Genomic DNA, 9,426 nt, shown 5'->3' with positions numbered 1-9,426 from the left:
TACATGGCACTAAAAACTTGACTATTAATGCAGTTTGCTTTTTCAGTTTTGTTCAGTCTTTAACTTTCCATGTTTCATATCATTTGGAACTAGATAGGTCATATGTGGCTGAGTTACTGATAATATTTCTTACATTTAAAACAACCCTGCAACATCACAAATATAGTACAATAATGATAGCTAACTTAGACACCTAAAAAATAGGCCTTTGTTGGTGTAATAAGTGTACCTCAATTAAAGATCCTGATGGTGAAATAAGTGTATCGCAATTAAAGATTGTGAGTTGTCAGAACAATGTGTTATACATGTTAACTTATGGGTTAACACTACTCCGTTGTACAAGAGAAAGTAAGAAGAGAGAAATAGATGAATTTTTTTTTGAAAAGAGAGAAGTTGATGATAAATACATTAGATTTTTGTAATGTTTTGCTTTAGATAAAAAGAAATGAAAGGGAAGAGAAAGATTTTTCTCGAACATCTCAAATAAAGATCTTTTATCCCATACATTGTTACAAATCTTGTCTCAAACTAATGAAAATATGTTTTGTGAATTAATTTTTTTTAATACTCATTGTTTTTTCTATCTTTGCTTCATAGTAATAATTGGTATAAAATAGGATTGAAGACATGAACAACATATTTTTGTTCCCTTTTCTCTGCACTCGAGAGGAGAAACAAAATGCATGAGTCTCATTGCAATTTTCTCTCTCTTCTGATACTCTCTTCTAAACCAAATGAGAGAAAAAGATTATTTTTCTTTAACTTCTTTTCTCCCCTTCTCTTTCTTCCCTCTTTCTATTTTACCAAATGGAGCTTACATGTTTTCATTTTTTATCCATGTGTATTAGGTGATTGTTTCATAATCCTCCACCATAAAAGGAGAGAAATGATTATCTTATAACTCTAAAATTTTCTAAGAGGAAGATGGGATTGTTTCATAAATAACCCCCAAGATCCTAAACAGAGGGAAATTATCAAACAACAACCCCAGATTATCTTGTCAAAAAAACCCCAAAACCTTGGAAGGGGGTGTTACTTAGTTGACCCTCTAAAATCCCTATGAACAAGAGGGCATTGTTTTGAAGGGAAGTCGTATGACAATTTTTAATTACCTCTTTGAAAGAAGAACCATTAGTAGCATAAGGTAGAATTCCCTCAAATGACCAAGGCAAAATGTTAGGGAAGATATCTTATCTCCGACAGATGTATTACTTCTCTATGTTTAGTCAGAAAAACATTTGATTATTATATTTCTAACTTAAATGTATTTTTTCCAACTAATCATATGAAGTGACATACTTTTCGGGACAATGCTCCCAAAAGATTAGAAGTATATGCATCTTTAGTATAACCTCTACAAATTAGCTAACATGAACTAAGGATGAGTGGACATTATTAAAAACTAAAACGGCTAAGATCTTGGCATGCCAAGTATTTTCAGAAGGACAATAATGAAAATTCAAAATAGAATCTGGTCTTGAAACATCAACCTTAGACCACATATGACAAATCAAGGAAGGTGATCATAGAAACACATGGATCTCCAAAGATCCAATATCGAAGGTCATCATGTGAAATACATTTACAATGTCAGTTTGGAGGTATATGAATTGGACCTCTTGAGGACTTGTGGCCTGAAGTGTATTATAACTTGTGAGTTCCCTGAATATAAGGTTAATAAAGACTTTGGACATGGACCATAAAATGGCACCTTAGCTTAGGGAGACCCCATGTTAGGCTATCATAAAAGGCTAAGATAACATGTGTCTATGATATTAAATGCTAAAACGTATCATGATTAATCATAATTTGAATATCATGATATAGGATATATCATTATCTTGCTACTTAAGGTTAAATCTATGGGATAATCTCCAAATAAATTATATTTAATTCATAAATATCCTACCTAATATCCTTATTCTTTAGTATGGAGGTTGATGAGTTGGAATGCTGAGATCCAATCAAGACAGTGCTTGGATACTGTCTTAGTCTGAACAATATGCAAGACAAGAGTATAAGAGACTAAAATATTAACTTCCTTATGGGTAGTCTCCTCTAATTTATACAGGATGTGGACATAGAATATTTCTTGGTTGATGTTGTTGGCATGGTTGAATATTTTGCCATGTCTAGCCTACCCCAAACAAGTGTAACCTGCTTTATCCGTATCGGGTGACTCTAACACATCTACACATTGACCGGTACAATGCTTTATCCAAACTGATTGACTTATAGCATGATCTATTTATCGTTGTCGTATTCCAAGTATGTTCTCGCCCTATCATAGGGGACGGTGCATGGCACACATAGTGTGGTCAACTCTGTAGCAGAGGCATGTGCTTGCGTAGACAACGTGATAGTTATGTTCAGACGATGTGACCATCTTGTAGTAGAGGTTCATGGTTTTGTACAATGCTCACGAGGGTTTATCTTGTCAATGTCATCCTTTACCTAGCTAGATCAGTTGTTCAGACGATCGACAACTCTGCAAGATGGGCCTCTCTTGCGTGGTGTTTGGTCGGACCTATGTAGATGTGGGCAAACATAACGTGTCCTAGAACTAGGATGGAACAATCACGATATCTTATAGGATAAATCCTAAATCTCTACAATATCAAGAGAAGCTTCTAGAGTCATGGTCATGATATAACATTTTCAAAGGCTATAAACATAAGGAATCGGATGAGCTCCGATAATCTTATATTCTTTCTTTCATCGTTAGTCCTAGCACCCTTTTCATTGGGATGCATAAGACCACTATCATCCAAAAATCTCAAAAACCATATTCAATCCTGGTTTTTTCATATGACAAAATTTTACATTTTCTTTTTAAGACAAGTAAAGAAAACGTGCCCACTACCCCTATGGTTAGCTCGTTAGGTCGACAAAAATATAAAAGAGAAACCGTATGTGACGTGTTAATGTACTCAACATTGCTTTACTTCCAACCTTCATGTTGTTTATGACTTGCGTAACACTTAATCACGGGAAAACTTGTGTTACAAAGTGAGGGAAAGTACAAAAAAATAGGAAAGACGCGTTAAGAAATTGAAGTTTCATTTCACACCCTGATCTGTATCAAGAAAATAAGCTTAACTAGTCAAATATAGTTCAAGACACTCAAAACATGACAATTTTTATCCTTCAACTCTTCCACTTCTTTTTCTTTAATTTAAGTTTCAATGGTCCCGAAGAACTTAAGGAAGATGGGAAAACCAAGAATTTTGTGTTGTCATATTAGCTAAATTCTGACTGCAAATTATATTCTCAACATGAAATTTTTAGTTTTTTAAGAGGAAATACTTATTTTGGTCCATCAAAATCTTTACATATAGTTGTTTACTCAAAAATTAAAAAATCTAAAATGATTCTAAAACTATTAAATGTGGGTTAAATTAGTCATTATTAATGAATATAAATTACTTGTCCACATTCATGTCTTAATTCCTGTCCCGGTCCAATGAAAAAGTGTTACTTAATTAAAAAGAAGTTTTTTAAAAACACAAATTAATGTTTTTATGTTATTTGAAAATGTTGATTGGCTAGAAATGTAAGGATATAGTGATTTTGGAATAGATGATCTCGTTCCCTACCAGGTGTTATAAAATATGTTAGAATAACTAATTTAATATACGTTTAATATTTTTAAAACCATTTTAATTTTTTTTTTAATTTTTGAGGAACCAAAATAAGTATTTACTAGAAATCTTGTTTTCCTTGAAGAAAACACACTTCCAATATAAATTGAAGTAGAACTCTCACATTTTAGTTTTACATTATGAATTAACTTCATTTACTTAAAATTAAAAAACAACCATGCTCTTCTGCCGGCGAATTTAAAATATTAAAAAATAATGAAATTTGTGAAAACAACTTGAACAAATTCCTTTGAATTTTTCCTCGAGTGTGAATGCACTCTTGTATATCTCTATATTTGTAGAACCACACATCTCTGTCATGGTGCTTTCAAATTTCTACACAAGGCAACAAATCAATGAAATCATACATGATTGATTCCATGACTTGGGTCAAGCTGATATACAATGTCGGAAAATGTATTATTAAAACAAATTCTAATTACTTTTAGGACAATTGTATTTTCCCCTATATTGTACTCTAATCAATAGCTGCATACTAATCTGTTTTATAAAGTAGCAAATAACACACATATATATATAACATTAATTTATTATGCATTATAAAATTATACAAAATTATTTTGCACGAAAATATTGTATGTAGCAAACACTTTGGTATATGTAATCAATAGCTGCATACTAATCTGTTTTATAATATAGTGAATAACACATATATAACATTAATTTAAACTAAGAAAATTATCCAAAATTATTATGGTATAGTAAGGATCCAAGTTTTAAACTTTAAATAGTTAAACGTCCCTTCATTATTATGTTATTATTAGGTTTTTTTGGGTACATGTTCTTATTAGTTTAGTAAGTCTAAGCAGTCCAGTAGAATTTAGTTTAATTCATGGCTAAAAGATTACGCTCTCATGTTCGGGTTCTCAATAATAACATATAAATACAAATTAGAGGTGATCCGTGTAGTATCATTAAAATTTCAGTGAATATCACTATAATTTTTTACAAACAATAAATCAGATTTTTTATTTTCACATATAAAATATTAGGTGAATGTTCATGTTAACTTTATTATATGTTGTTAGCTAAAGTATGTTAAGTTCTAAAATGATAGAAATCAAATCCAACACTCCTACATTAGAAGCATGCGAGGATATGGACCTCGGCCAAATTTTGTTTATATGAACTGAAATTAAAACCTTATACCAGCATTACAAACAGATACCAAAATATTATACATACTAAATTTTGTAGGATTTTTAAAAAAAAAAGAGCAGATGCAAATTCTTTAAACGCATTAACATGAAAACCAATTAAAAAATATTTGCAATTTCATTATACCTGTTAAGATTAATCAATACATCTATATCTATATTTCTATATTTATACTATATAAATCCAAAATTTAAAATAACTACCACCATAATTCTATTTTCCTATTTTACCCTTAGTATTATTTATTTCTAAAGTAAAACCATATAATCCTAGATAACTATAATTAGTACATCTTATTTTAAGTTGGATAATATAATAAATATACAAAAATTATAACACGAAGTACATCTAATAAAAAATATTCTAATTCTCGAAAATAAAAATTTGTGTCCACCAATAAGCTAGTTATATATAAAAGTAAAACATTGTGTAACTTCCACCATCGTGTAATTTCCACCATGATGTAACTTGCACCATGGTGTAATTTCCACATCATATTTTGCCTTTCACATTATTTAATTATTATAAAAAATCATATAATCTCAATTAACCATCACCAACACATTAATAAACCACACATCTTATCTTAAACTAAATATTATCATAAACACATATTATAATATAATGTACACCGAATACAACAAATATATTCTAATTATAAAAGATGAAATATATAAAAATTAAATAATACTATCCAATATGCGATAAGAAAGAAATACTTGACTAAATCCAATTAAACATGACCAACTGATATTGTAAAATAAATAAAACAAGAAAGAAATGGAAAAATGATACTCTTTATTAATGGAGTGATAAACTTGTTTTTTGTTGTATTCTTAATAATAAAAGTGTTATATTTTTATTTATTTTTTATTATATTTATCTCTATTAATAAAAAGAATACTTGCTGAAATGATGATTTTGATATATATATTATGATAAATATAAAAAAGTATTGATTTCAAGCTTCGTGGCCATTTTCATAGAACCAACGTAGTAGTTTCTAGCTTCTCTCTCTTTCTTTCTCTTAAACCAAACTCACACAACACGTACCCTCAAAACGCGTTCTACGCAAACCACATAAATAGTAACAACAATGACTTGTTGAAGTTACAAAGAGAAAGAAACATAAATCATCAATGGTAAAAGCATCAACATCACCCTCTTCTTCTTCACGTTCTTGGAGTAAAAGCAATCAGATTCTGATGATGGATAATGAATATGATCACATTCACTTGATCACAAAGTCAGAACTGGAAGCAGCACAACAACTTATGGAGTTGAGTGACGAAGAAAACAATAGCAACAACAACATTAGTGCAAGCTTCATGAAGAGGAAAAGAAGAAGAGCATGGGATTATGATGAAGAAGAAAGGGTTAATCAAAGGGTAAGTAATGATGATATTATAATGGCTAAGATACAAGAGATTTTTGGGAATGATTTCGAAGCTTTTAAGCCAAAGAAACAAAGAAGATATAGGTCTCTAGTGAATATATACATGACTACAAGGCCTCTTAATGCTGGAAATGGAACAAGGGTAAGAGCCTAATAAGAAGAGAAATAAGGGTAGTTTCAATAACCTTATCAAGGTAAGGGAAAACTAGGATCTAGGATAGTAGTAAATCTTAATAAGTATTGCTGTTAATTGGGTTAGTCCCAGATTTGTGTGTGTACACAAGTTTTTTTGTATAGCTTTAATAGTTAAGAATATAAGATTGTGTTTCTTAATGAGTATTGTTCACAAAGAATTAAATTTTTGACTTTTGGTTTAGTTTGATACTTGAGGATTAGTAGAACATTATAACATTAGACCAATATCTCGTTGTCTAAGCACTGCGTTTGAGTTACGGTTTAAGTGTTAATGTGTTGGTGCATGAAACAAAGTCCCTGTGATTTGGATTCATCTTGAAGCTTTTATTAGTTATCTGATTGATCTCCATTTCATTTTTATGATTACTAATTCATTAATCATTCTATGTATAGAAAAAGGATCTCTTATATGGTTGTCAATGCCATCAGGGAATGAAGATTAGGTTTAAGAATTTGAATGGAGATCACCGGTCTCAAGATTTAGTATCTCATTATGTATCAATTCTATAAAAAATGTCAACTAATTAAGAAAAAAATTATAAAAATAAAAAATAATTTTTTTTGATTACTTATTGTAATATGATTGACTTGGACATAAAAACATAATTTTTGAGACATATAATCCTTTTTCTAACAATTTATTACTTCTAATGAGTTTTCCTACTTTTCTATCTATGGTACATGGTGAAGGAGGAGTGCAGCAAGTAGTGAATTCTCCCAATATGAGGATAAAGAGAATATTTTTAATTTTTAATAAAAGAAATTAAAATTATGGTTGTTAAAACTTCTTCGGCCACATCTCACAATCTCTATTTGGACACTCCTGTACCGGAGAATATCCCCAACCATGAAGGAGAGGTTTGCTGTGTTTCCTGAAAGTTCTTGCATGCAAGGTGGTATTGTGGTGTTAAATTGTTTCAGGAAAAGCTAAAGAATGCCATTAATTGAATGTACAAACTATATTCGTTGTTATTTAACCGTGTACTGATTTATTGCAAAATGAAAAGCTTCAGAACTCACAAGTTTGGATCTTGCAAACATTTTTTCCACTCCTCCTTTTCTATTTGGTACTGTAAGTTAGAATATAATGTGTCTCCGGTGATAAATTATATCCTTACGACTATTAAAATCATGATATGTGTTTTATTTTATTATTTTCTATAAAAGTATTTCTAAAATTAAACAAAATAATATATGTCATACTTTTACTTGCTATAAATAATGCATTATCTTCTGACACGAATAAATACTTTATTCTGATAGGAGAAAATATTTTATTTTGTATTTATAAGATTTTTGTTGGTATGGAGTCTTGTTCTTATTTATTTTGCTGCCTCAATGATTTATATTAATTTATATATTGTTATTATAAAAATTTATACACTATTACTATATCATTTTTATTTGGATACATAATTATACATCAAATATGAATAGAATGTGAATGATATAGTAACTCATACATTTCAGTAAAAAGTTGATATTCTTTTTATCTCCTGTATATACTTAATTCTAGTTCTAAAAGAATTTATCTATACCAATAAATATTGAATCTAATTTTGGTTTATATATGAACAATTATTATAATAATAACAATCAAATTTTAGTCACTCTAAAGTTAATTATATGAATCTAATCATTTTATCATAAGTTATATTAATTTATAAAATATTAATCTACAAATATTCCTAAATATTTTTCCTATGATTTTTTTATAATTTCGACTGATGATAGAAGTATATACGATCCAACTGCAGCCTTTTAAGCTTGTTTTATCAGTACGAAAGAGCAGCTTGTTAAGCTTTGACACTTCATTCTTCAAATTCTTAATAGCTTTTGAAACAAAATAATTTATTATATATGCACAGATGCTAAGAAAAAGAACAAAATGTTAGCTAAAAATATATAGAGAGAAAGCAATTCAATTATATAATGCAAAATAAATAAAAAATTAATTAACTTTTGATCCAACAATGTTTTTTTTAGACCAATGGTGGATATGAAATGTTGCCCCCTGTGTTTTATGGTGTTTTGTTTTGTATGTGTGGATATAAAAAGAACATGAAAAATAGAAAGAAATATAGACTGACTCTTCTGATGAAGCCATAAAATCTCTGAGCTTAATTTTATTCAAACTTCATTCCTCATTTTTAACGATGAGTATGACTTTTTAGTTATTATAATAGTATAATATGCCAGTGTGAATAGTAACAAGAATGATTCATGAACAGGAAGTGGGAAGAAAAAACACAGTAAAGACAATTCAGACTGAAAAATTAGACCAGGGAAAAAGATTGGAAACGTTTTAGATATTCAAAGTTAAGTAGAGCAAGAGTCATAATGTCAATCTTCAGCATTGGACACAAAAAATAATGTTAATAATAGGGGTAAACAGAACCGATCTTACCTGCTCATTTGGTATAGTTCGATTATGATTGGATTCGAATAGGGTTGGGTCTTTTTGGATCTAGGGTCGTATTTGAGTTAAAAAATTAGACCCAATCAATATTTAGGGTCAGGTAGATACCAAATATGACTTGGCCCGATCCGTCACATGATCACTCACTTATCATACTTTATGTGTCTCTTTTCAAATATGTACAAAATAATAACATTTTTTTGGTCGAAAATATTATCGATTCTCTAAATTTTTCATCATATATACATGATTAAAAATATATATGCATGTCATTTTATATATCAAATTACATAGTGATAATAATAAATAATATTGAGAAGACTTTATCTAAAATAAGTATGCATGATATTTAGTCGGGTCTAAGGTCGAGTCAGATTTAAATGTTGGCCCGTCGATATTTAAGGGTCGAGTTAACTTCAGGTTTAAGACCGAATTCAGACTTAAAAAATGATCCGACCAACATTTAAGGTCAAGTTAAAGACAAACCTAAGCCGTTCTAACGCATTCCATACTCACTCTTTTTAATAATCACCATATACCATCAACTTATATAATCAAGTACTATAGTGTAACAAAACTCTTCTAACTGGTTTTTT

The sequence above is a fragment of the Lupinus angustifolius genome, chromosome LG01 (genome assembly GCF_001865875.1).
Source record: "Lupinus angustifolius cultivar Tanjil chromosome LG01, LupAngTanjil_v1.0, whole genome shotgun sequence".
NCBI classification, from domain to species: domain Eukaryota; kingdom Viridiplantae; phylum Streptophyta; class Magnoliopsida; order Fabales; family Fabaceae; genus Lupinus; species Lupinus angustifolius.
Note: the sequence above shows the minus strand (reverse complement) of the source record.